At 40.2% G+C, this 27,066-nt stretch overlaps 1 pseudogene; it reads left to right on the forward strand.

Moving 5' to 3' along the window:
- The first annotated feature begins 12 nt into the window (after positions 1–12).
- On the forward strand, positions 13–23,330 carry LOC123456516 (annotated as a pseudogene).
- Positions 23,331–27,066: the final 3,736 nt, after the last annotated feature.

A 27,066-nucleotide genomic window follows, 5' to 3' on the forward strand; every position in this document is an offset into this window, starting at 1 on the left:
CAAAGACAGTCAATGCCCATCAGCTGTGTGGTTGTGGTAGCAGCAGTGGTGGCAGCAGTGGCAGCCAGCACCCTAATCCATCTTCTGGCATGTACAGGTCAGGCAGTTGGCAGGAGCACAGAGACTCTAGTTCTTCTCATACTCTCTTTTTTAGAATAATTAATCAATTGATTAATTAATTAATTTGCATGTGTGAGTATGGGCATGCCAGGGCCTCTTGCTGTTGCTGTTGCTGTTGCTACTGCTGCAAAACATGCCAGATGCTTGTGCCAATTTTTGCATCTGGCTTACATGGCTTGGGACTTGACCCTGAGCTGGCAGGCTTTGCAAACCATCCTTCTCTTAAGTATGCTCACTTCTTGCCACCACTCTGCTTCTAATCTGCAATTTTCCCCAGCAGATACAATCTTTAAATTTTTTTTCTCATTTGCAACTGGTTGAATGCTCAAATGTAGAACCTATTGATATGGATAGTTGACTGTACTGACAAGAAGTCTTTGATTTCCTTTCTTTTAAGCCATAACTCATTTCTGAGTTCTCACATTATTCACCTGAGGAAGCAAGGAAGGGGACAATTGCTTGCTTAAATTAGTGGTGATGATCATTGTGGGGGGAGGAGGTAGGCAGATGAAAGTGCAGGGGTAAGAAAAGCATAGGCTACAGTCTCCAAATATTTTTCTGCCACACAGAATATAAAATGATATTTGTCTGTACTGTTTAGTTGGAATCATAGTTTTAGTTTTCCTCTTACTTGAATTACTTGTCACTAGAAGTTACAGACTGTCTCTTAAAAGTCAACCAGACCCTGCGACAGATTTTTCAGAACCTGGCAATAGTTTTTTATTATGTATGCTCCAGTAGAATAGGGTCTGATTTTGTCTGCTGTGCTTCAAGTATCTAGTACAGTTTCTACCATATGGTTCCTCATGTTAAGTGAAAATTGAAGGCCCAAATTAATATGTAGTTTGTAGCAACAATTATTTAAACCTATCCTTTTCATATATTAAAAAAATCTCAGTTTCAGGCAGGAAAGATTCTCATAATATTAGACTTGAGGCTTCTTCTGACCCTGATGATAAAAATGCTTCCAAATTTCAGAAATATTAAAAGATTAAGAAAATGTGTAGCTCAACATTGAAAGTCTTCAAGGATGCCAACATCCAGGAAGAAGCATATCAGAGACAATATTTTAGTTTGTCTAATTCAGGAATGAAACATGGACAAATGTGGGAGGGGCCCAGATGAAGGGCTCCATTGTAGAGCCATTGGCTAGAAAGCTAGTGGCATAGAGCAACAGAAAAGGCCAATGTGAAGTGTGTGGGGGATGGATGAATGTGGAAAGAACACTTGGAAGACCATGCCGGGGAGCCTGTCTTGAAGGAATGGTACCCAGGGCTGTTAATATGGCAATGAGACTGAACGTAGAGCGATAAGTGGGAAAGATAAAAAGAAGCCTGGTCCACCTGATGTGGAAACTGAATAAGTGAAAGGAATGAGGCAGAAGCAGGAATCCATGGAAAGTCAGAACTTTCAAATCTGGATGTCTAAGAAAATATAGTACTGTTAACTGAAGCTGTGAATGAGAGAGAGGAACTAGTGTTAGATTAAGACAACAGTCTACCCTCTGGACCTTTTAAGAGCCTTAGCTACTAACGAATGTCTTAGAAATTGAGCTCCATGGATATGATTGCTTAAATCTATCACAGAGTTTTCCCAAGTTAACCATTTCTCTGATTCCGTTGCTCTACCTCTCTCTCTCTCTCTCTCTCTCTCTCTCTCTCTCTCTATATATATATATATATATATATATATATATATATATATATATATATAAGATCTTATATATATATATATATAAAATCTTATATATATATACATATATATGTGGATTATATATGTATATATATAATCTTACTGAGACCCATTTATATTGCATTCCCATATTGTGCCAGACTAATAATGCTAAAACCAGGAAGTGACATAAGACATGATGGCATTGTTTTTGGTTGTCCCATACTCATCCCAAGTGATCTTCAAGGTTTGTATAGGAGCTTGCAAGGAGTACATTGAGCAATTCAGTCTAAACTTTCTAGAGGCTGCCTTAAAATCCTTACAGTATATTTGAACATCCTTAGTCTCCAGGTACTTGTGCTATTTAACAATGTGGCAGTCCCCAAGGTGCATTGCTACAGTCTTTCAAGAAAGAGAATGAACCCTGGTACCCTGCACCAGAGGGTATGAGTGTGCAACATGGAGTGAATAGATCAGATCCCTCTTCCCCAGTTCCCTGGTCCCAGTACCCTGTGCTATAGCGTGTATATGCATGGCATGGAGACAGTGGGCCAGATTCTTGTTTTTCTGCTCCTCCCAGTTCCCTGGTCTAGGATGGTCCCACTGCACCTTGTCTGGGGAGGCCTGGTCTCTGTGTAGGGGCTGTAGAAGCAGGCATTTTGCTCTGGTATCCTGACTGGCCACTGGGTACTAACATCCCTATCCACTTGGGTCAGAGGGTGCACAGGCCACGTGCCTCTGGCTCTCCAGCTTCCTAGAGCCTGGGTCCCCAACCCGTGATCCCTGTGTGCTGAAGAGTACATGCAAGTGGAGGGAGTAGGCCAGAAATCCCAGTTCAATAGGTACCTTTGATTTACCTGCAATCTCCACAATCTGAGCATCCGTAGTTATGACCCCATCATACACCAGTACACCAATGTAGTTTACATTTAAAACAGAACACCTTTGAAGATCCTACAAGGACAAAAACTTGCTTCCTTCTCAAAAGATTAAAGCATCTCCCAAGATGGGTAGATCAAAATAAAGAAAGAAAGGAAGAAAGAAGGGTGGGAGGCAAGGAAGGAAGTAAAGAAGGAAGAGAGGAAGGGAGGGGAAAGTTACTCTCTGAATAATAAAGAAAAATGATTTTTGCAGGGATCTAGAGCAAAAAAGCCAATGAAATTTGTAAAACAGAGAGATCTCCAAGGATGTCTAGTCCTACAGTATTAGCCTCCAGTGAAATAATAGAGAAATCAACAGAATTTCAATCCCAAAATGAAAACACAACCAATAAGACCCTAATCAAAAGAATTGCTGTAAGCCAGGCATGGTGTTACATGCCTTTAATCCCAGCCCTCAGTAGGCAGAGGTAGGAGGATCACCTTGAGTTCGAGGCCACCCTGAGACTCCATAGTGAATTCCAGGTCAGCCTGGGCTAGAGTGAGACCCCACCTTGAAAAACAAAAAACAAACAAACAAAAAGAATTGCTGAACTGGAAGCAAACCATCAAAAAACCAACAATTGTTATCTATGAACTTGAACAGAATAATCTCTTAGAACATTCAGCTTTTGACAGTACGCTTAACTTGATTGAAGAAAATGTTAGAACTCCCCAAAAAAGGTATGAATGAATTGAAGTTGAGTCAAGAAATGGAAGATCTTAACAACAAATTGATTAAACTTAATGAAGACTTGATCAAATGTAAGAATGAAACATCAAGAAAATCAGAACTTGATCTGAAATCATAACTCAAAAAAGAGATGGACATGACGCAAAATAATACAACAAAAAACAAAAATCAAATAGAGCTTATAAAAACCTCTTTAGAACCCCTCCCTAACAGAGTTACTCATGTGGAAGACAGAACCTATAACCTGGAAAACAAGACAGAAGCAATTTATTAAGAGGCCAAAAACCTCACTAAGATCAAAAAATCAAATGAACAGAATATGAAGGAACTGTGGGACACCCTAAAATGACCAAACATCTGGATCATGGGTATACCAGAAGGAAAGTAAATCAAGGCCAGAGGCATAGAGAATATATTCAATAAAATTATTGAAGAAAAATTTCCCAATCTCTCAAAAGAGAGGACCATCCAGATACAAAAAGCCCACAGAACACCAAACACAGAGGGCCAAAGAAGAAACTCTCCAAGGCACATCATAGTTAAAGCTCTTAATAATGAAAACAAAGAGAGAATGTTAAAAGTAGCAAGAGAGAAACAACTCACAACATACAAAGGCAGTCCCACCAGAATTATGTCAGATTTCTCAATGGAAACCTTGCTAGTGCCACAAGTTGGGACATTATGAACACAGACATTGATTCTCCTCCATAACTGACTGCTGCTCCCACAATGCATGACCCACAACCCCCATGAGACTGACCTGCATCCCCAACAGGGATAACCCCTTTGGAAAAGGGGCAGGGATGAGGGAAAGGATGGTATCAACATGTGTTGTTTACATACTAAGTATGTCCATAACTAATAAAAATAAGTTAAAAAAGAAAGGGAATGAAGATTAACCTTTAGGGGTACAGTTAGCTGATAGTCTCTGTGGTGGTTTAAATAAGATGTCTCCCTATAGACTCATGCATTTGAATTATCAGTTCCCAGCTAGTGCTAATTTGGGTGGTGGAGCCTTGCTAGAGGAGCTATGTTTCTTGGAGGCTGGTTTAGGGGTTTTATAGCCAGCTTCCCTTTTCCAGAGCACAGCTCACTTTCTTGCTGCCTTTTGTTATCTGCTGTGGCAAGAAGTGTTGTCTAGCTGCTGCTCTACCTTGCTTTCCCTAACATGATGAAAGTTCCCCTTGAGACTATATGCTGAAATAAATTCTTTCATACTAGCAGCTCCTTTTGGACAGGTGGTTTTCCAAGAAATGTGAAGGTAACTTCAATAGAAAATTGACATCAGAGGAGTGGGGTTGTTACTGCTAGAAACCTGACTATGGCTTTTGTTCTTTTCAAACTTATTTTCAGGAGGATTATGAAAGGATTTGAAACTTGGAACTAAGAGATTCCTTGCAGTGCTGTAAATAGAATTTGATGAACCATTCTGGTGAAAGATGAAAGACTTAAACTCAGAAAGAACTGTGGACTTTGAAGGTTAGGCTTATGAGGGGAGGAAGAGTTTTGTCAGGACTGGGCTAGAGGCTGTTTGTGTGAGAGGCTGGCTATGCTTTTCTTGTGTCCCTAGAACTTAAGCAATGAAAAATTTGAAAGTATTGGATTGGTGTGTTTGGCAGAACATAGAGCAGAAAGACATAGCACAGACAGAAACGAAAGTTTTGGGCTGGAGACTACAGCCCAGATCAGCTAATTGTTTGAGAGATTACCACCATCATGACTGAGCAAGCTGTTCTACATTGGGATATTAAAAGGAATGCTGATTCTTTTGAAAGGTAGGGACCTGAAGGAAGGATGCTTAAAGAGAGTCATGCTCATTAAAGTTAACTTTATTCTCCCCTGGATTAACAACTTTTGTAGCCTAACTGGTACTGGTTTTAGAAGTATGATAAATGTAGGAAAGAAGAGTCAGTAAGTATACATAGTTCCAGAGATGTCCACTGTAAGCAAGTATCTTTAACCACTGAGAAATCTCCCAAGCCCATTTTCTCATTTATCCTTTCATTCATTTTCTTTTCAAGGTAGGGTCTCACTCTAGCCCAGGCTGACCTGGAATTTACAATGTAGTCTCAGGGTGGCCTCGAACTTGTACCAATCCTCCTACCTCTGCTTCCGAAGTGCTGGGATTCAAGGCATGTGCCACCATGCCTGGCACACTCAATTTCTATGCAATGCAATCCTGTACAAGTTCTCAGGACACAGGAAGATTGCAGTAATACTCTCACAAAAACTGCTTCCTGCCCACTCTAGACAAAGCTTTCTTCCCTTCATAAGCCAAACCTCACAGTCCATAGTTCTTTGATCCATCAAAGTCTACTTATACCACTGCAAGTCATGTTTTAGGCCAAAATTGCAAGTCCTTAAATATTCCTCCTTCAAATCAGTTCCAAGGGGACAAAAACCATACAGTATTTTCTATCAAATTGGACAATCTAAAAGAATATATATAGTTTACCAAATTTAAACTGAGAAGAGATTAAAAATTAGAAAAAGATATATAGCAAGCAATAAGATTGAGTCAGTAATTAATAGTTTCCCAGTTAAAAAAAAAAATCCAGGTCCAGATGGGTTCACTGTAGAATTCCATCAGATATTTACAGAAGAACTGAAATTATTGCTTCTCAAACTGTTTCATAGAACAGAAAAATAGGAATGCTTCCTAATCCCTTCTAGGAAGCCAGGATTACACAAATAGCAAAACCAGATAGGGACACAGAAAAAAAACCATAGAATATCCTTGATGAATATAGGCACAAAATTTCTCAATAAAATTTAAATTCAAGAATATATATAAAAAAGACCATTCATGGGCTGGAGAAATTGCTTAGCGGTTAAGGCACTTGCTTACAAAGCCAAGGGACCTTCTGTTCCCAAGAATCCACGTACGCTAGATGCACAAGGGGTGCATGCATCTGGAGTTTGTTTGCAGTGTCTGGGGGCCCTGGTGCATCCATTCTCTCTCTCCATTCTTTCTTTCTCTCAAATAAATAAATAAATAAATAAAAATAATAAAAGGCAAATTCAACCTTGTTCAAATCCACAGGTCATGAACAGAATGAAGTAAGCCTTTCTATGAGTAACCCATTCCCAACACTGTCCCTTCTTTCTTCTCTGAAATGTCATATGCCAAGCTCCACAGCACTTACTTCTTTTAACATTTAGAATTTTAAAACTACTAGGTAGATGTGTTGTTCCCATCAAATTGGCCTCTCACTATTTGTTTTTATGTTCATATAATAGGGCTGCTGTCATTTTTGATCAGACAAACTTCTTGCAGATAGTGGTGACTACTAGGGAGACTCTAGACTCATCAAAGTTCTGAAAAGTAACAGCTAAACACTCAGCATTAAACGAAACATTTCTATCACACTCTCTGATGCTCAGGAAACATTGTGGCAGAGGTGGCAGTAGTGGGTGGTATGGGCATGCACTAGCTAGAAGAGTTGAGGGGTTTATACCAGCCCTAAATAATTTTAAATACCCTTCTTAATCTCTAGTGATTGAGAATTGGGATCAAAGATTGGGAAAGGGGAGGGGCTTAAAAGTATATTTATGTGTATGGTAAGGAAGGTAGTTGTTATAAATAGCAATCATCACATATTGGTCATTTCTCAGTAGTTACTCAGTTGCTCCAGGTAAACACTTTAAGGAGGCAATCACAAAATCTCAACAGTCAATCAAGATGCATAGTTTTGGATAATTGTACTTAGAGCTATGCATGTGTTAGGAAAATGTCTATCACTGAGCTATATCCTTAGCCTATTGGTTTTGAGCCTTTATTTTAAGATAAAGTCTTGTTATGTTATCCAGCCTACCTTTGAAGTTGGGATCCATCCATCTGTTTGAGCCTCCTGAGTGCTGAGAAGCACTGCCACACCCACTGATATTTTTTGGTGGGATTTTTTTTTTAATACTTTCAAAATTTCTTTCTTTTCCCTGTTCCCTCCTTCCTATCTGAGAAATATCTTAAATAACCTTTGAAAAAGGTTGGAGTGGAGTTGGACTAAGGGGTTGTTTTCCTATTATTTAGCATGAAATGTAGTCATATTTTTATTTATTTATTTATTTGTTTTTTTGAGGTAGGGTCTCACTCTAGCCCAGGCTGTTCTGGAATTCACTCTGTATTCTCAGGGTGGCCTCGAACTCACAGCAATCCTCCTACCTCTGCCACCCGAGTGCTGGGATTAAAGACGTGTGCCACCACACCAGGCTTAGTCATATTTTTAAAGTGCTAATTTCTCAGGGTAGTGGGTGCTGTGGGTGCCTCTCTTGGGCCCCTGTTGCAGTCAGGTTTGCACTGCTGGCAGAAATCACCAGACCAAGAGCAGCTTTGGGGAAAAAAAGGTATATTTTGGCTTATGGACTCGAGAGGAAGCTCCACGATGGCAGGGAAAAACAATGGCATGAGCAGAAAGAAGGTAGACATCACTATCTCCAGCTAACATAAGGTAGATAACAGCAGCAAGAGAGTGTGCCATATACTGGCATGGGGAAACTGGCTATAACACCCATAAGCCCACTCCCAACAATATACCACTGCCAGGAGGCTTTAATTTCTAATTGCCATAAGTTGGGGAAACCAGAATTCAGATTACCTAAATTCATGGGGGCCACCTGAATCAAACCACCACATCCCTTCAGCCCTCCTTTTATAGTACAGGGTTTCTGTCCCTGCCTTCTATAGCTTTACTTGAAGAATTACATCCATGGGGTGACCCTTGGGCAATGATGGACATGTGTAGAATTATAAAAGACCTTCTTGCTTGTGCCCATGGTAGAGGTTAGGAGTTAGATAGCTCATGTTGAAGGCAGTTTATTCAGGGTCACACTCCCCCAAGGAGAGGTAAATATTGATCTATTCTGATGTTCTAACTAATGGGACAATAAAGCAATTCCAATCCATGTCTGTACCTATTTGTGGCAGTTTGAAAAGAAAATGTCCCTCATAGTCTCAGGTGTTTGAGATTAAACTTCCTACTTAGTTCCCCCCAGTCCCCAGCTGGTGGAGCTTTAGGGAGATTGAACTTTGCTGGAGGAGGTGTTCTCCTGAAGGTGGGTCTTGGAGTTGATTAGTCCAACCTATTCTATGTTCAGAGCTAGCTTGCATAGATTGCTGTCTCTCTCTGTCTGCAGCTGATATATGAGGTGAACGATTTGCCATGATTTCTGTACCACGATGAAGCTTCCCCTTGAAACTTTAAGCTTGAAAAAATTTTCTTCCTCCCATAAGCTGCTCCTTTCTGGGTGTTTTGACCCAGCAATAAGAACATAATTGCTACATAAAATTGGTACAGAAAAGTGGGGTTGTTCCTGTAATGAACCTGACCATGTGGTATTTAGTCTTTTGGAACTTGTGTGTGGGAAGAATATGGAAGTATTTGGAAACTTGGATTACAGAAATTTTGTAGTGCTGGAAGCAGAGCTTGAAGTTTTAAAATCCTACAGGCTGAGAGTGTGTGCTGTGAAGCTTGGCTTATGAAGTTTCAGAGCAGAAAGAAGGGACATTGTTGGAACTGGGTTACTGGTAGAAAGGCTTCTTGCATTCTGCTCATGTCTTGTGAATTTGAACAAGGTTGAATTTAGAAGCAATGAATTGGTATGTCGGATGGAAGTATAGAAAAATAAAGATAGGAATAATACAAGGCTCACACAGAAGGAAATGTAAGTAAGTTTAACGTTGCAGGGACAGAGATTGCTTTTAGGCTATATAGGCTGCAACTGTTAAAGAGATTGCTACCATCAATGAAGTGCCAACTGTATTGCACTGGAACAATGAGAATGATGCCCTGAGGGGGAAACCTTGATGGCTCAAGCTAGTATGGATGCAAATTCTTTTTAAAGGAGGAATCCTAAAGAAAGAATGCTGAAGAAGTATCCTGATCCTCAAGGTCAAGCTCTATTCCTCCCTGGGTTTACAATTTGATGGTGAAGTCTACTTGGTACTGGTTTTAGAAGCATACAGAAAATACGGTCATTGAATGTAACTGAAGCAGCTGAGGATATGTGTATACCCTTCATGGAAACCCTATGAAATCATTGTTTGGAGCTATGGAGGTGAACTGTGAGTTTCAGTGGAGATCCCAGGAGTTTGGAGATGCTAGGACTATGGGATGGTGGCCAAGTAAAGCTGCTTGTTCTGGCTAGGGTGGATCAACTCAGAAAGCAAACAGCACAATGAAGGGGTGGAATTGAGCATTCTGGAGTCAGAATACTTCATCTTGGCTCCCAGATATCAGACATGGAGCTGCAGGATTTCATGTTTGCCCTGCTGGTTATTGATCTTACATTGGTCCAATCTATCCTAATTATGCAGTCTTTGTTTTTTCTTTTTGCAATGGGAATGTTTACACTGTGGCATTTTGTTTTGTTGGACATAATTTAACTTGTGTTTTTATTTTATAGGACTCGCAGCTAAGAAATTGTATTAAATCTCAGATGAGATCTTGGACTTTTGAACAGTGTTGGAATTGCTAAAGACTATGGGGACTTTTATAGTTAAAAGCAAGCATCTTTAAGTACAGAGCCATCTCCTCATCCCAAGGACTTTTATAATTTAACTGATTGTATTTTGCATTGTGAGATGGTCATAACTATGGGGGTTAGAGGAGGAATGTAGTGGTTTGAATGTAAAATATTCCCCATAGCCTCAAATATTTAGAATTAAATTTTCTAACCTTAACCCTAACCATAATAAGTTTCTTACTTAGTTCCTAACTGGTGGAGCCTTAGGGGTCAGACCATGGAGTTGATTAGCTCAGCCTATGTATAGTCAATGCTAGCTTTCTCAAATTGCTCTCTCTCTCTGCTGCTACTGATATATGATGTGAACCTTTAGCCATTCTTTCTCCATCATGATGAAGCTTCCCCCCAAACTGTAATCCTGAAATAAATTATTTCTTCTCATAAACTTTCTCTGGTGGGTTCTTTTGTCCCAGCAGTGATAATGTAACTGCTACACTATTCAATGCTTGATTTCCATATGAGACACCACTCATTCTAAACTTATAAGAACCCATGGCAGTCCCAAGTGCTGGCTGGAAGTTTTAGTTGAGTCCCTTCCCACTCTATGGGGAGCTTTGTTCTATTTCTTTCTAGCAAACTTTGCTTTCATACCCTCTTTCTGTCCTCATTTGCTATTTCATGCCACATTGAGACAACAAGCTCAAGAGCCACTGGCTTGGAGAGTTTTAGAAACCATTTAGTGTCCTGAACTCTAATACCCTAAACTAATCCCAAGCTAAACCCATTTGAGCTGAGAAAGGCTCTATCGCTCTCAAAATCCCCCAATACCCAGACCTATCAAACTCTCAAGAGCAATTTATGCTTTGTAGCTCTCTACAGGCCCACCTGAGACTGGACCATCACCCAAACACATACCTTTGGATATTTTTTTCTCCATATTTTACCACTTTGTCTAGGGGGCACTTTCTTTGTAAATCAATATCACCAACATCTTCATCTCAGAGGCTTCTTCTGGAAGAAGGCACCACGTCATAAACTTAAGGGCTTAGAAAGGTCTGGATTGGAAGTCTCTGACTACAAGATCAGGTTTCCTTAGCAATTATACTCATATTATACTCATTACTATGGCAACTGTGAGTTATGGTTACCAAGGCAAACTAAACTTTCTGAAATGAGAGAAGAACCCCACTCACAATTTATCTTTGTGTGTGTGTGTGTGTTTGCTTCAGTTCTCTACTTTCTTTCTCCATGGCAGTTGTTCTTGAGATGTTAGGTTTTTCACTTCTCTTAAAAGGGTTACTTTCAATGAAACTTGCAGGAAGCAAGTCATGCATGCCCTAGACTGCTCTGTTCAAGAGATTGAGCTCCATGTACCTAAGCTAGATGCCAAGAGGATAGCACTCACAGAAGCTGTTGACCTTTAGAGTCAATCTAAGATGTCTGAAGAGCCAGTTGCTCTGACCATCTCTCTCCAAAGTACCCAGGAGAGGGGGAGGTGGTGGGTTGTTATAGTCATAGCTCCTTGACATATGAAGTTTTACTATAATTTCAAAATATTTTAGAGATCCATGAAGCTTTTCTCTAAGGAATATATATCAGATATAAATAACATTATATTTATATATTTCTCATATACATTTATATATATCATATAATATATTTCCAAGCCAAAAAGATAAAAAAGCAATTAGTGCTTTACATAAGACTTATTTTCCCTTACTGGTGGCTGTTTTTGTTTTCTCCTGATTATTTGTCCCTCTTCAGGACTGACATTGAGTGATCTGCCAGTTCAGGCTTCCTTGTCTGATAGAGAGACCTGGTGTGTAGGGAGGTACCCTCTTGCCACTCTGTTCTACAGCCTACTGGATTCTGAAGACTGATATGGGGGTCAAGGCTGAGAGAATGGAGACTCCTTGCTGGTTTTATTTTTAAAAAAGCAACTCACAACATAAAACCTTCTATTATTCCAAAAATCTTTTCTCTTTCCTGTTCTGCTCTCTGTTTCCATGGAGATGGGAACTAGTCATAGCTTGTAAGTCAGTGGCAGCAACATTGGATACTGTTCTTTGTTCTCTTCTCCCTGGAAGAAAACCACATTGATTTCTATTTGTCGTCTTTCTTAATGGAGAAGGTGCTGTCATTGTGAAGCCTCTCTAGTCAGATACCTGCCATAAGTGGATGTAGCAGAGAGGAATGCATGTTTTAAAGAGTGACCCTCTTTGTCACTGCCACAGAGCCCATGAATCAGTGCATCAGAAGAGCAGGCATGTGCAAGGGAGAGATTCAGTCTTCCAAACCTCTGAGTTCAGCCTAGAAATTAAAGAATGGAGGTGCTTCCTAGAGCTATATGAAACTTGGGAAGAAGGAACTCAGGATAGGTCCATATCTGAGTAGAGTAGATATGTGCTGGTATCTTTTTTTCTAATGGCAATCTTCTCAGATCCCTCCATTCCTCTCCCCAATGGTGTATTTCCATCTCCTATCTTCTGTAGGTCTTGCTGCTAATAGTGGTAGGTGATGTGCCAAAGGATTATCTCTGATCACAAATATCACTTCATCTCTATGTGTAAGACCTAGGTTCCAGAAGGTGTCCTGCCCCATGTTGTAACTAGGACTTTAAGGAAAACGGTCTACCTTCAGCAGGCTCAACAGGCTATGCTCAGCCACTTATCCCCATACACTAAGTAAAGAGATGAATATTGATGAAAAGTAGAGGATGGAACCTTAATCAGCACATGCAATGGGATGAGCAACAGGTAAAAGGATTCATTGACCCCAAGTCCATCTTTGAAGAACTGACATGAGCTTTAGGGTTAAGTAGAGGAAGAATTGGGTTAGAGGCAAGAGGCACTCAAAAATAAGCAGTCCCAGTCAAGGTATGGTCTGGTTGACTTTTATCTTGAATTCTGATTCTGTAAGGTGGTTCCAAGAAGTTCTTACGACTATTACTGCTTGAGGGAGTCAAGCTGGTTTCCCTTTCCATACTGGAAATTATGACCATTATATACAATTGCCCTAAATTGGAAAGTGGATGTCTGACCTACTGTGTTCTCCTGTTCTGGTAATCCAAGATTATTACAGGTTTTGAACTATGACTCTCATCTCTGTGCCCTCAGCCTTGCAGGAGGATGAAATGGGTTGGGTAGACAGATACTCCTTGAGTGTTAACTTTGCTTGTGCACAGTGAGGCAGGAGCCTGACCCAAGGTAAAGGAGACAGACAGAGAATTAAAGGCAGAGATTTCAGGTTTTCATCCTTTTATTAGCTACTGTGTGGACCCAAGTGAGGATCAAAAGGAGCTTCTAAGTGCCTGTTAGAATATCTGCAAGGGAGAATGTTTCATAGTAAGGCTACAAAAGAATCTGAACAGATAGGCTTTTCTAGATTTCCTCCCTCAGTCCCTTATGACTAGAATGATCAGATCATACTTTTTATGGTGTGATTATATTTCTAGGCAACAGTCATGCTTCATCAAACCTGAGCACAAATTGGATCCAGTCTGGGTCTTTGGGTCTTCAGTCAGAAGTGTTCTGTATCATAGAAACTGCCATCAACCCAGGGTGTTATGCTTTTCTTTTGCTAACCTGTCTTTTGTTATGGGGGTGTCTCCCTTTTATAATAAACAGTCAGGCTATCATGGTGGTAACAATAAATGTACCTTCACATGTTGGTTGTAATTTTGTTCACTTTCTATGATGTAATGACATTCACACATTTCAATCTACCAATGGTACATTACTGAATTCATAGCTGAGAATTATGAGAAACTGGGTCCAGTGCATTGTTATTAAGAAAAATTTTGGATTTGCATTTTTAGTCTTGTAATGACAGGGCATATAGCCCAGGACATGGTATAGAATACAAGATGTAGCAGCCCTACTCCCAAAATATGCTGGTAATTTGCATTTCAGACTTCCTTTGGGGAATAGTATGAGTCTGGAACTTCATGTGAAATTATACTCTTGCTAGTTTTCCTCCCCTTTCCAATTCTGCTTCCTTAATGCCCTTACTGGTTTCTTTCCAGAGGAGCACTTCTGTAAGAAGTCACTTGAATGCAAACCCTTACCTCAGGGTTTGCTTTTAGGGGAAACTGATCTAAGATTGCCAGTTCCATAAATACTGCCATGGGCAGGTAGAAATGCTAGTTTAAAATTCTTTTTTTAGCCAGGTGTGGTGGCGCACGCCTTTAATCCCAGCACTCGGGAGGTAGAGGTAGGAGGGTTGCCATGAGTTCAAGGCCACCCTGAGACTACAGAGTTAATTCCAGGTCAGCCTGGACCAGAGTGAGACCCTACCTCGAGAAACAAACAAAAAATAAAATAAAATAAAATAAAATCTTCTTCTTTTTTTTTTACAAGGTAGACAGTGATGGACAGGAATACTGTTATGACTTAATTTATTAAATATTAGGGTTCTGTGGATAATGAATTGTATGATATAAAGAAAAATAAAATAATAACAATCCTTCTTTGGCAATTCTGAGTCCTGCCATCCTTTAAAATAATTTATTTTTCCTAGATTTTTTGAAATGTGATTTATAAACAAAAAGTTTACACATGCACACACATATTCATGTGTGTAGTATGGGTGGTGTAATGTGTATGTATGTCTATTATATACACATGTGTATATATATGTGCAGGAGCCAGAGGAGAATGTTGATTTCCTCCTCTATCATTCTTAAACTTGTTTCCTTGAGTTGGCTCTCTCAGTGAACCTGGAGCTGCTGCTTGTAGTCCGACTGCCTGAGACTAGCAAGTTGCAGTGATTCTCTTGTCTGTAATACTCATTGGACTGGGATTACAGCCATGCATGCTCATGTCCAGACGTTTATATGAGTGCAGGGGATGGAACTCACATAGTCTCAGGTCTCCTCAGTCCCATATGATTGCAGACAAAGTGCTTCTTGCCTGCTAAATCACTTCCCCCCTTCTGAAAAGTTTTATATTTAAGGTGATGTTTTGATGTACACATAACATTGTGAATTTAGGGCCCATATCAAGCTAATTAACACATCTACCACTCATATAATCATCATCCATGATGAGGATATTTAAGATGTACTCTCAGCAATTTTCAAATATACAGTACAGTAAGATAGACCTTAGATCCTTGGAACTTATTCATCCTGCATAACTGAAACTGTACTCCCACTCCATATTCTCTGGCAACACCATTCTATTATTCAATTCTATATTGATAATTTTAGATTCTACATGTGCAATCATGCAGAATTTTTCAGTATCTGTTTTATTTCACTTAACATAATGTCCTCCATGTTCATCTGTATTGTCACAAATGGAAACCTTTCTGTCTTCTTTTATTTTTTATTTTTATTTCTTTATTTGCAAGGAGAGAGAGAGAGAGAAAGGGAGATTTGAGAATGGGTGTGCACCAGGACCTCTAGCTGCTGCAAACAAACTCTGAAAGCATGTGCCACCTTGTACATCTGGCCTTACATGAGTACTGGGGAATTGAACCCAGGTTATTAGGCTTTGCATGCAAGTGCCTTAACCTCTGAGACATCTCTTCATCCCGGGATTTCTTTCTTTTGTGAGCCAAATAATTTCCCATTACATGCACTCAAACATTCATGTACACACACCACTTTTCATATTTTCTTTACTCATCTGTTTTTGGACATTGTTTTGATTTTACATAATGTGTCAACCATGTGTGCATGCATGCATAAGCATTCTCTCTCTCACACACACATGTTGGAGGGAAACATATATTTGTTTTCCTGAGTTTGGCTTATATGGTAGTTGGCATGAGATATCCTCCATAGCCTTATGTGTTTTGAATGTGTGGTCTCTAGCTGGTAGCAATTTAATAGGTAGAGACTTGATGGAGGTGTTTGTTGCTGGGGTGGGCTTTAGGATATTATACTCCAGCTCCTCCTTGCCAAAGCTACATTACTCTTGCTGCTATCTCCCAGCTTCTGTTTTAAAATATGTTGCCCAGCCCTGCTATGCCATGTTTTTTTACACGATGATGAAACTTTCCTTCAAATAAACTCTTTCCTCCCAACAGCTGCTTCTGGATGAGGTGTTTTGTCCCAGCAACAAGAAGGTAACTTGAACAGAAAATTGGTACTGAAAAGTGGGGCTGTTATTAAAATAAGCCTGGCCATCTGGTTTTTAACCTGTTAGTACAGTTTTGCAGGGGAATATGGAAGGATTTTGAACTTCAAAATAGAGAAGCCGTTAAGTGCTGTAATCAGAGCTTGATGGACTATTCTTGCGAGAGTTTGAAAGATATAAATGCAGAGAGAACTGTGAACTGTGGCACCTTAGCTTATGAAATTTCAGCAAAGTCCTTTCCCCCCTCAGTTTTTTTATGTGGTGTAATATGTTGACTGATTTCCATATATTAAACCATCCCTGCATTTCTGGTATGAAGCCTACTTGATCAAGGTGTATAATGCTTTTGATATGTTGTTGAATTCAGTTTCCAAAGATTTTGTTCAGGATCTTTGCATCTAAGTTCATAGAAGAACAGAAGCCAGTTTGTGTTAAAATAGTCCACATAACCAGACACCATGGAGTCCTCCCTGACTCCTTTTATGAAGGTAGCACCACCCTAATACCAAAACCAGACAGATATGTAACAAGGAAAGAAAATTTTAGGCATATATCCCTAATGAACCATAAGAACCACATGATCATCTCAATTGATGCAGAGAAGACCTTTGACAAAATACAACACCACTTCATGATCAAAACCCTGAAAAAATAGGAATGGAGGGTTTATATCTCAACACAATAAAGGCTATATATAAAGCCCCTAAAGCCCAAATAATACTTGATAGGGAAAAAATCAAGGACTTCCCAGTGAGATCTGGAACAAGACAGAGGTGTCCACTCTTACCACTGCTCTGTAACATATTACTAGAAGTACCAGCCCAAGCAATGAGACAGGAAAAAGAAATAAAAGGGATTCAAATTTGAAAGGAAGAAGTCAAGTTATCCATATTTGCAGATGACATGATCCTATATGTATGTAACCTGAAAGTATCTATCCCAAAACTTCTAAAGGTAATAAATTCCTTTAGCAAAGTGGCAGGATACAAAATCAATGCACAAAAATCAATATCTTTTCTATATGCAAACAACAAATATACAGAGAAAGAAATCAGTGAAGCTATCCCATTTTCAATAGCAACAAAAAATTAAATACCTTGGAATAACACTAACAAAGGATGTGAAAGAACTATACAATAAAAACATATAAACACTCAAGAAAAAATAGAGGAGGAATTGAGAAGCTGGAAAGACCTCCTATGCTCCTGGATAGGTAGAATTAATATTGTGAAAATGGCAATTCTACCAAAAGTAATATACAGATTTAATGCAATACCAATAAAAAAACACTAGCATCATTCTTCACAGAGACTGAAAAAATTGATCTCCAAATTCATATAGAATGGTAGAAGACCTCAGATATCCAAACATCCTCAGCAAAAGAAACATCTCTGGTGGTATCACCATACCTGATCTAAAGCTATACTACGAATCTGTTGTGACAAAACAGCATGCTACTGGTATAAAAACAGAAACATAGACCAGTGGAACAGAATTGAAGACCCAGACTTTAGGGCAAGCAACTACAGCTGCTTGATCTTTGACAAAGGTGCCAATAATTTAGTCTTGATAAAAGACAGCATCTTCAACAAATGGTGTTGGACAAATGGGATGACCAAAGGTAGAAAATTGAAATTAGACCCACTCATTTTGTCATGCACAAAAATCAGGTCCAAATGGATTAAAGATCTCAATATAAGACCTGAAACTCTTCAATTACTGGAATAAAAAATAGGAAGCACTCACCATGAATTAGGACTGGGAACAGACTTCCTGAACAAACCCCAGTAGCCAAGGAAATTAAATAAGCACTCAATGCATGTAATCTCATGAAGCTAAAAAGCTTTTGCACAGACAAACATCCCATAAGAAGAGCCCATAGATTACCCACTGAATGGAAGAAAATCTTTGCCAGCTATATCACTGACAGAAACCCAATATCTAGAATCTACAAAGAACTTAAAAACTAAACAATAAAAAAATCAAACATCCCACTCTAAAAGTGGGGCAGAGAACTAAATAGGGAGTTCTCAGAGGAAGAATTACAAAAACACACATTTAAGAAAATGTTCAATATCCCTAACTATTAGGGAAATACATATTAAAACAACTATGAGATTCTACCTCACCCCATTAAGGATAGCAAACATTAAAAAATCAAATGAAAACTAATGTTGGTGAGGATGTGGAGAAATAGGCACACTCATTCACAGTTGGTTGGAATATAAGCTGGCACAACCACTGTAGAAATCAATTTGGAGACTCCTGAAAAGGATGAATATAGAATTACCAACCAACCCTATTATTCCTTTACTGGGCATTTGCCCTAAAAGATTTATATCTCAGTTCAGAGATATTTGCTCAACCATGTTTATAGCTGTTCAATTCATAATAGGTAAAAACTGAAAACAACCCAGGTGCCTATTACTGGATGAATAGATAACCAAGATGTGGTATATCTACATGATGGAATTGTACTCATCAGTAAGGAAAAAATGACACATTGAAGTTTGTAGAAAAATGGTTTAACTTGGAACAAATCATTCTAAGTGAACTCACACAATCACAGAAAGACAATTGTCACATGATCTACCTCATGTGCAGTTCCTCTCCTGGATCAGTTGAAGTTTCTGACATCACCAAATAGCATCTTGAGACTTGGACAATAGGAAGTAAGTAGGGCTTGGGTGAAGGGAAAGGGTCTGTCGGGAGGGGGGGGAGGGGAACAAAACTGAACCCAAATTGAACTGGTACCATAGAATCCTATATCCTGGAAGTCAGACTGAAAGGTGGAACCCTTAAGAAGACCTTAGAGGGAGCACCTGAATTGAAGGAACCTAGAAAGAGTGAGATACAACCTAACCTCAAATTTCTTCTGTTTGTCTTTCTTCTCTGGCTTTTTCTTTTCCCTTGGTTCTGGCCTATAATTCTAAGTACCAGGATATGGTCTACATTCTCAATGAGCTCTTGATCAGAGAGACCTAATAGATCTCCCAAAACAAACAAGACAGACTTCTATCAGAGCACTTGATTACCCACAAGAGGTTAATGGTAAGACCCTATTGCTGAAGACATCAAACGCTGTTGGCATGGACCATGGAGAGACCTGGTTGGAATCCAGAGAAGAACCAGTCCCCAGACAATTATCCCATCCAGTGCTGGAAGGAGCTACCTGAGCTACCAGGGAAAAGTGTCCAACATTTGTCAAAGCAACTCAAAGTCTAAGCAACTCAGTAACAAACAACTTGACATGATGCTCACACAAGTGCAATAGTGGCACACAGCTGTTGGGAGCCATAGAGCAAAAGCCTCTCCATTTTGCCTGGGCCTGCTCATAAGCTGACTCATTACTCAGAAAGTTGGTCCATCCAGCTTTTTGTTAGGTACTTCTGGAACGTCGGTCAGCAGACTGCTTACAGAATCTTATCTTTTGCAAAAGGCCAGTTTATGGTCAGGATGTGAAGCCTGGCACAGTCAGGATGTTAAGCCATTGAGGCAAGATTAAATGAACACCTAATTACATCCCCTCCAGGTTTCCTGACAATTACAAAGCCCTAAATCATGTCAGCCAGCTTATTCCCCTACTTTTCTTCCCCTATATAACCACTGTGTAAAAAATAAAGACTCTGAGGCCTTGACAAACATCTAGCATGGTCTCCTTCTTGTGTCTGTTTGCCTTCTCTCATTCAGGTTAATTTCCCCTCGCATCCTTGTTCAATTCCCCACTGGCTGAGGCACACAGCCATGGTGGGGAACCAACTGCTCTTAGATTGGCTAACATATCTGCTCAGTGGAAGGGAAACCATATCTGGAACTGGGAATAAGTCAGAATTATATCCAGATAATGATTTCTGCTTTCCATTGTCAAGCTCCCACTAACTTAGACTATAACAGGGTCTGAACCCTATTAATTATTTATTAATTAATAATGGTTATCCCATTTAACTGGCACGGACTTCACTCTCCATTGGAGAATCTGCTTCTCTTTTTCGGAACTGGACGTTTTATCAGAGAACTGGACCTGAGGAGATAAATGACCCAGCGCACTCCACCCTAGCCCCAGTTGAAACCACAGAGGAATTGTGGAAATGAGCAAGAGTGCTGCTTTCTTAATTACTCTGATATCAGCACAAGGCTGATGGATAAAGATACTGAGGACACTCAACACCTAGCAAACCAGAGATCCAAATGCTCCTAAGTGCACATCACTGAAGTAGATTTAAAATACTTTCAGCATGGCTCAGGTTTTGTGGAAGAGGGAGTGGTAAGATTGTTAGAGCCACAAGTTGGGACATTTTGCACATTGACATTGCGTCTCCCCCACATAATGCATGACTCACAATCCTCATGGGATTGACCTGCATTCCCAATGAGGAAGGCCTCTTCAGAAAAGAGGCATGGAGGAAGGAAATGATGGTACCAACATGTGATGTTTACATACAAAATATGTGCATATCTAATAATATAAATAAAAAATTAAAGTTAAAAAATGGTATATGGAACTAACTAGAGAGTTCTCAAAAGAAGAAATACAGATGGCACATAAACATCTAAAAAAGTGTTCTACATCCTTAGCCATCAGGAAAATGCAAGTTAAGCCTACTTTGAGATTCCATCTCATTCCTGTCAGAATGGCTATTATCAAGAAAACAAATGACAATGAATGTTGGTGAGGATGTGGTAAAAGGGGAACCCTTCTACGTTGTTCTGCTGAGAAGAAGGGACAAAGTGCCCAACATTGAAACATCTCTATCACATCCTCCAAGTCTCAAGGTCCATTGTGGAAGAGGAGGCTGAAAGAATGTAAGAGCCAAAGGAAGGGTACCACTCCTTACAATGTAACTGTCCAGACAGAAATTGGCCTTGATATCCATGACTTTGCAATGCCTAGCAATACCTTCACAAGACTCTCATAATAGGAGAAAAGGATGATGACATCAAAATAAAACAGAGACTAATGGACAGAGGATGATGGAGAGTAGAGTTGTGAAGGGGAAAGTGGGGGAGGGGAGAAATTTTGCATGGTCTGTAAGTATAACAGTTGATAATAATAATAATAATAATAATAATAATAATAATAATAATAAAAACTATAGCCACAGTGCTGGAGAGATGGCTCAGCAGTTACAGTCACTTGCTTACAAAACCTCACAGCCTGGGTTCAACTCCCCAATAACCACATAAAGTCATATGCACAAAGTAGTACGTGCATCTGGAATTCGTTTGCAGTGGCAAGGTGCCCTAGTGTATCCATTCTCTCTTTCATTCTCATTCTCTCACTCTCTTTTCATCCTCTCTCTGTTTGCAAATAAATAAGTAAATAATTTTTTTTGTTTTTTCAAGGTAGGGTCTTACTTTAGCACAGGTTGACCTGGAATTCACTATGTATTCTCAGGGTGGCCTTGAACTCACAGGAATCCTCCTACCTCTGCATCCCAAGTGCTGGAATTAAAGGCACACACCACTACGCCCAGCTTAAATAAAGTATTTTTTAAAATTATGGGACAAGCTGGCAAAATGGGCCATCAGTTGAAAGTGCTTGCTTGTATAGCCTGTTGGCACAGATTTGATTTTCCAGTACCCATGTACAGCCAGATGCACAAGGTGGCCCATAAGTCTGAAGTTTGTTCACAGCGGCAGGTATGCCTGGATCTCTCTTTCTCTCTCTCTGCTTGTAAGTAAATAAAATATATATATTTAAAACTATGCAAACTTTTAAAGTTTGACTGGATGCATTTTACATTTAGATTGTCGTGAGCTTACAGGGGCCTGGGACAGAATGTGGTGGTTTGAATCAGATGTGCTCCATGTACTCATGTGTATGAATGCTTGGTTCCTAGTTGATGTCAATTTGAAGATGGAGAATTGCTGAAGAAGGTATGTTTCGGGGGCTGGGCTTTGAGGTATTATAGCCAGCTACCCCCTGCTCAGCTCACTTTCCTGCTGCTGTTTTTCTCCTGCTGTGGCAAGGAGGTGATTTCCAGCCTCTGCTCATGCCATGTTTTCCCCCTGCCATCATAAAACCTCCATTTGAAGTATAAGCCAAAATAAATCTTTTCCTCCTATCAATTTTGGCTGGGTGTTTTGTCCCAGCAACAAGAGGGTAACTATAATAGTATTGGGATCTCTCTAGCTGTTTCTTTGTCTCTTCTCATTTAATTTCATTGCTCTGGAGCACTTAGAGAGTGCTGCAATCTTCCTGTCACATCTGATACATGTCTTTCATCAATTTATCACTTTGTTCCTGCTCTCTGTATCTCCCTGTATGCCCCAGGTACTGAAAAGATTGTAGAGTTGGCTGGATAGTGCTGTGTGTTCATTAAGGGTCTTCCCTTAACAGCACAGGGGCCTAGTGGGGCATTAGCATTAAGAAGGGGCTATTGAGATCGGAGAGGGGTTGTGAAGGGGAGTTTATGAGTAGCATGTTCAGCAATGTGGCTGAGAGCATCCTGAATATCTGGGATTTTCATTATTTGTGGATATTCATAGCAACTTCCATTTTTTTGTAGTCATCCATTGCATTTTTTGCTAGATAATTGAAAGGATCTCATAATGTGTGCATGTGTGTGTGTGTGTGTGTGTGTGTGTGTGTGTGTGTGTGAAAGTAAATGCTTATTCTATCAATTTGTGTTGTGTATAAATCTCAAAATTACAGAGATTGGCCAGTGTGGTGATGCACTCCTATAATGCCAGCACTCGGGTGGCAGAGGTAGGAGGATTGCCATGAGTTCGAGGCCAGCATGTGACTACATAGTACCAGGTCAGCCTGAACTAGAGTGAAATCCTACCTCAACAAAAAAATCACAGATTGTGAGGAAGGGCATATTTGATGCACATTTTCAGTTTATCATTAATTTACCATCATGTTATACAGAAACCAGTCATTTACTCAACAGCAGGCTTTTCAGATTGTGTCTGTCTCAGTTACTTTTTTGTTGCCATGATCAAATACTCTTGATAGCTTCTCCAGCTCAATTCAGAGGCGAAAGCAATGTGGTGTAGAGTGGAGTGATCTGCAGGCTCAGCCACCATCAGGAGTCTCCTCAACAAACCCGAGTGAGATAACTCCAGAGGAGCTGCAGAAGCAGGAGGAGGAATTCAACGTGGGCCCACTCCCCACTCTCAGTGTTCATGCATTAGGTCAAGAACAATACTCAGGTACTTATCAACTGCTGCAACAGGAATCCCTTGGCTGCATGAAGGCTTTTGACAGGCTCTGTAACAGGGTGCTGCAGAAACGAGATGTGGACAGAAGTCCCCAAGAGTGGCAAGGGCAAGAAGAACTCCAAGCCAGTCAACAATGACCACTACATCTCCAAGATGTTCCTGTGTGGGGACTCCATTATCATTGTTCTGCAGAGTTCTCTCATGGCTGGCAAGTAGGGCCTACTCCTGGTTGCCTGAACCTGTCCCCTACCTGATGAAGACTTGCTTAACTGATGTGATGGGAATAAAACCATGTATTTTTGTTTAAGTGTGTGTGTGTGTGTGTGTGTGCATGTGCACATGTGTGTGATTAAAGCAAGTTAAGGAAGGGAAGAGTCTAATTTGGCTTACTGTTCTGGGTGATTCAGTCTATCATGGTGGAAAAGGCATGGTGGCAAGATAAGGCAGCAGCGGGTCACATTTTAGCATAGTCAGGAAGCAGAGAGGAAATAGGGAGTTGGGGAAGCCTAAAATTCCTCAAGGCCTTCCCCCCTTCACCCACTTCCTCTAGCAAGGCTGTACCTTCTAAAAGTTTCACAACCTTCCCAAACAGTGCCATCATCTGGGGACCAAGTGTTTAAAAACATGAATTGATTTGGGACATTTTTAATTCAAACCACAAGAGTCTCTGAAAAAGTCTTCTTTCCTCACAATTGTGCCAGTAAGTGTGCTCCTGTATTTTCTTGCAAACCCTCTTCTGGAGAGGATATTGGGAACCTTGATGAAATGAGACAGTTTTCTTTGCCTTTCTGATTTTTTTTTTCTTATCAGACAAAGCATGTGCTATATCACTGAGGTCTACTCCTAGCCCTGGAGTTAAGGTTCAACAAAATTTGTAATAGATCCAAACATTCAAACTATAGTAGCTTATTACACTGTTAGTCAACCTGTGAATTAAATACAGTAAAAATAGCATGAATCCCTTGCCCTGAAGAATAGGAGCTAAAAGTAGAATATGAGACTTTCTCTTATTTTGTTAGGTATAAATATTGTCCAGGCATTAAAAATACTGACCTAAAACACCTTTAACATCTTCCATGCTAGTTTGACCCCATTCAATGTCCCGCTCTCCTTTTTTTTTTTTTTTAACCGCCTAGCATGTGTTCGCATTGGTCTTACCCTTCTCTCAAGAGTGTTACTTAAATGCCAATTACTTTCCTCCTGTGTAAAATCTTCCAGCTCCTCCAATGAAAGCATCATTTCAGATTAATTTGGGCAAATCAAGTCAACGCAAATGCAGTAATTCTCAATTTTGGTCACACACTGGAATTTCCTGAGAGGTTTAAAAACTGCTGGTGTTTGGGTTCCAGTGAAACAGATTTTGATTTAATTCATTGTGGAATGTGGCTTGGGTTTCAGGATTTGATCAGCCAGAGTGGTGCTGCCTACTCTAATGCGACAATCTTAAAAGGTTGCTATTAACATTGATGAATCTGAACAGTTTGAAAAGTATGAGATATAGTGAATTTATTTTTTGTGTGTATATATGTTGTTGCAGTCTGGTTCGCATTGCTGGTAGAAATCACCCAACCAAGAGCAGCTTCTGGGAAAAAGAGATTTATTTTGGCTTACAGGCTTGAGGGGAAGCTCTACGATGGCAGGGGAAAACGATGGCTTGAGCAGAGGGTGGACATCACCCCCTGGCCAACATAAGGTGGACCATAGCAACAGGAGGATGTGCCAAACACTGGCAAGGGGAAACTGGCTTTAATACCCATAAGCCCGCCCCCAACAATACACTCCCTCCAGGAGGCATTAATTCTCAAATCTCCATCAGCTGGGAACCTAGCATTCAGAACACCTAAGTTTATGGGGGACACCTGACTCAAACCACCACATATGTGTAGTATGTGTAGTGACATGGTGTGTGTGTGATGTTGTGTATACATGTGTGTACGTGCAGATGTATGTGCCCCATTTATATGTGTGTGGAGGCTAGAGGATAACATCAGGTTCTTTACCTATTACTCACCTACATATTTCCTTGAGGTGGAGTCTCTCAGTGAACCTAGAGCTCTCATTTCAGTCAGACTGGCTGAGCCATAAGCCCCAGTAATTCTCTTGTCTTCACTCCCCACAGAAATGGGGTTACCGGTATGTGGCCACACTCTGCTGTTCATATGGGTTCTGCGGAATTGAACTCAGAGTTAATCAGACCCTCTCAGATCCTCATACTTGCACAGCAAGTGCTCTTACCCACTGAATCATCTCCTAATCCCTGTGGGTTGAATTTTATAGACTTGATAATGATTGGTGAAGGAATATGAAAGGGACTTTTGTCAGTGGAAATGCCATGTGAATGACTTGGCAGGGCCTTTGTCATTACTATTCCCAAGAATGGTGCTGTTTCTATATCTCTGTGCTTTATGGTATTCCCTCCTTTTCTGTTTATGAACCTACTGATTCCTTCAATCAGCTTTTGTGAGGGTTTGGAGCTTCTGATGGCAAGCATGAGTATGGGTGTGGTTAGGTTTCATTGGCAGGCAAAACAGCATGTGCTTTTATTGCTTGCTTCTTTCATTGGCTGAAACAGTGTAGAATTACCAGCTCATCTACTTTGGGAAGAAGCGAGGTTAGAAACTTCTACTTCAGTCTCAAATCATAGATGCCTAGTCAGTGTAAAGATTGAAATATTTCATTGTTAGGACCCATACCCTAGAGGAGCGCTACAAGGAGCCAAAACCCCTTCCCCTTCCTGGGAACAGGCCTTTCCAGGAAGCAATGCCACAAATGGGAAAGGCTGTAGGCAGGTTAAAACTCAGTTTTCCTGCACCCCAGGACCAGAGACAGACCGGCCACTGGTCACATCACATAGGTCACTAAATAGGCCCATTGTTCCTCCAGACACCCTTTATCCAGGAATGTCCATGGGATTTTTCAAACACATGCCTCAGCCAGCTCTAAGCGTAGCTAGGTAATGTCAGCTGATTTTGGACCTATTTTCTTACAGCACCACTCTTCTCTCCCAGGGGGCCTTAAAAGCACAGGTTCTGTTGTCCCTGGGTGGGCTGAAGCTTTTCTTCAGACCGCTTACCATTTTGTCAAAAACCTTTTACCTCTATGTCTTTTTCTTGAATCCTGTTCCTTCTTAAAACCTAACATTCATCTTATGCAAATGAAATTTGATTTGAACTGGAATTTGGAATCAACAAGAATGAGAGGCAGTAACAACACATAGGACAAAGAAATAAGGGGACTCTGCTTTTAATTAGCATTATCCTCAGTGCTGTGCTGAAGGGTTGGTTATATGGAATATTAATTAAATGTGCAGCTGGTGCTAGATTGGGACACGCTCCAAGGACTAATGAAACCTAGGAGTAATACACAAGAACCAAGGGAGGAAGACAAAGACTCCCTGGAAGTAAACATTCTTTCCCAGCTCAGTACAGGGCACCTAGGGAACACAGGTCCTCACCAAGATGATAGTGCCAGAAAAAAAAAAAAGCAGGAAATAATACTGGATACAGTCTAGACTAAAACATTACTTTTAGTATACTCTCATCTTGAATATCTGTGCATGTTTATTTTTCTTTCTAAAGAATCTTTGTCCATTAAAGTTATCTTTTGGTGGGCTGTAGTAGAATAACTCACTGTTTCTCCAAGAGTATCCCTGGATCAGCAGCATCAGCATCACCGAGGAACTTTTGAGGAATGCACATTCTGGGGGCACAGTTCAGACCTAGGGAATCTTAGTAACTTCATTTTATCTGTTTGTTTGATTTTTGAAACAGACACATGTAACCCAGACTTGCCTCAAACTCACTTTGTAGCTAAGGATAACCTCCTGTTGAGAAGGGAAGGAGGGGTCCCAAGCTGTGATTGTGTAGTGACCACAGGAGGTGCTTGAGAACCCTCCCTGTGCCCTTTTGACAGCTGAATGCCATTTCCCCATCGCTGCTATGGCAATAGAGGA

Source organism: Jaculus jaculus, chromosome X (assembly GCF_020740685.1).
Source record: "Jaculus jaculus isolate mJacJac1 chromosome X, mJacJac1.mat.Y.cur, whole genome shotgun sequence".
Taxonomy (NCBI): Eukaryota; Metazoa; Chordata; class Mammalia; order Rodentia; family Dipodidae; genus Jaculus; species Jaculus jaculus.